Source organism: Anopheles moucheti (genome assembly GCF_943734755.1).
Source record: "Anopheles moucheti chromosome X unlocalized genomic scaffold, idAnoMoucSN_F20_07 X_unloc_59, whole genome shotgun sequence".
NCBI classification, from domain to species: domain Eukaryota; kingdom Metazoa; phylum Arthropoda; class Insecta; order Diptera; family Culicidae; genus Anopheles; species Anopheles moucheti.
The window spans coordinates 10001-12500 of NW_026453569.1; the positions used below are offsets into that span (position 1 = coordinate 10001).

General features: G+C 43.0%; 1 pseudogene; it reads left to right on the forward strand.

Moving 5' to 3' along the window:
* The window catches only part of LOC128308792 (uncharacterized), a 6248-nt pseudogene extending 5828 nt beyond the window's left edge, over positions 1-420 (forward strand).
* The last annotated feature ends 2080 nt before the right edge of the window (positions 421-2500 follow it).

Here is a 2500-nt window from a genome sequence, read left to right on the forward strand (position 1 = left end):
ACGGACCACTGGCTCAATACTAGTTCGACCGGACTTTGGTATGACGCTACGTCCGCTGGATTATGCCTGAACGCCTCTAAGGTCGTATCCAATCCGAGCTGATAGCGCTTCTCAAACCCATTAGGTGATCGGAAGCTAGCGGGCTTAACAACCCTCCGAGATCCGTCGGTGCTGCCCCGCGCACACTGACGTCTCATCCCCGCTATAGCACTAGACTGAGCCGCAACGGGCGGGAGCACGCTGCACGTGGAAGTACCTTACCACAGGGAACCCTGGTGGCTGTGTTTCCGTCGACCGTGGATACAACTAGTTTCGACACCTTCGACCGCCCGCAAACGACGGGACTACAGGCTGGGAGCTGCGAGTTGTAGAGATGCGTTCGCATCGATCCTCTCAGGCGACCCATGCTTGCTGGTGCTCGCGTTCACTTTGGGAATGGAGTGTTCGCGAGAGTGATTGTTGTGTTGTGTGTGTACAGTTGGTGCTTGCGTGCACTCCCATAGTGGAGTGTTCGCGAGCTTAAAACGCTAAGTCCCGATTAATACTCTCCTCGCAACATTATGTGCGTGGCTCCACGCCAAGTGGGATTAGCGGTGCGAAACGCGATTGGTAAAGTCGATGGTGATGTGCGTACCAACAGGCGATTTGTTAAGTCAAATGCGATCTGTGGTGCAACAGGCAATGTGTGTTTATTATCAGGTGTTGTTGGAAGTCAATACGATTTGACTTTCAAAAATTTTTCTAAGTCCCGATTTTTTTTCTCGTCGAGTAACTACAATGCACTATTTCTATCGCAGCGGACTTGCGGTTCATGGCCTTAATGATCGCGAACGAACACGTATTCGCAAAAAAATTTTTGTATGAAAAAGTCACCACTTGGGTACCTCCATACAAAAGTACCAAGTTCGGGTCGAGTGGTCGATGGACGTCGAAGGTGAAAATTTTTCATCATCGAAAATTTTTTCCAAAGTTGAAGCAAATGGGCCCTAGAGTATGAAAAGTGAAACCACGGATCGATATGAGAAATAAAAATTTTTGTATGAAAAAGTCACTACTCGGGTACCTCCATACAAAAGTACCAAGTTCGGGTCGAGTGGTCGATGGACGTCGAAGGTGAAAATTTTTCATCATCGAAAATTTTTTCCAAAGTTGAAGCAATTGGGCCCTAGAGTATGAAAAGTGAAACCACGGATCGATATGAGAAATAAAAATTTTTGTATGAAAAAGTCACTACTCGGGTACCTCCATACAAAAGTACCAAGTTCGGGTCGAGTGGTCGATGGACGTCGAAGGCGAAAATTTTTCATCATCGAAAATTTTTTCCAAAGTTGAAGCAAATGGGCCCTAGAGTATGAAAAGTGAAACCACGGATCGATTTGAGAAATAAAAATTTTTGTATGAGAAAGTCACCACTTGGGTACCTCCATACAAAAGTACCAAGTTCGGGTCGAGTGGTCGATGGACGTCGAAGGTGAAAATTTTTCATCATCGAAAATTTTTTCCAAAGTTGAAGCAAATGGGCCCTAGAGTATGAAAAGTGAAACCACGGATCGATTTGAGAAATTAAAATTTTTTGTATGGGAGGGCCCCTGCTAGAACATTTTTCCCAAGTGCGACCATTTTACCCAGTGAGTCAAAAAAAAATTTTTTTCACGGTGACTCAAAACTTCAATATTAGACTTCCCTGAGTATGAAAAGTGAAACGAAAATCATTTTTGAAAAGAAAAAAATTTTGTATGGGAGGGCCCCTGCTAGAACATTTTTACCAAGTGCGACCATTTTACCCGGTGAGTCAAAAAAAAATTTTTGTATGGGAGGGCCCCTGCTAGAACATTTTTCCCAAGTGCGTCGATTTTGGGTCGCCGACACAAGCTCGGGTCAAAAAAATTTTTTTTTCACGGTGACTCAAAACATCAATTTTAGACTCCCCTGAGTATGAAAAGTGAAACGAAAATCATTTTTGAGAAGAAAAAATTTTTGTATGGGAGGGCCCCTGCTAGAACATATTTCCCAAGTGCGTCGATTTTGGGTCGCCGACACAAGCTCGGGTCAAAAAAATTTTTTTTTCACGGTGACTCAAAACATCAATTTTAGACTCCCCTGAGTATGAAAAGTGAAACGAAAATCATTTTTGAGAAGAAAAAAATTTTGTATGGGAGGGCCCCTGCTAGAACATTTTTCCCAAGTGCGTCGATTTTGGGTCGCCGACACAAGCTCGGGTCAAAAAAATTTTTTTTTCACGGTGACTCAAAACATCAATTTTAGACTCCCCTGAGTATGAAAAGTGAAACGAAAATCATTTTTGAGAAGAAAAAATTTTTGTATGGGAGGGCCCCTGCTAGAACATATTTCCCAAGTGCGTCGATTTTGGGTCGCCGACACAAGCTCGGGTCAAAAAATTTTTTTTTTCACGGTGACTCAAAACATCAATTTTAGACTCCCCTGAGTATGAAAAGTGAAACGAAAATCATTTTTGAGAAGAAAAAATTTTTGTATGGGA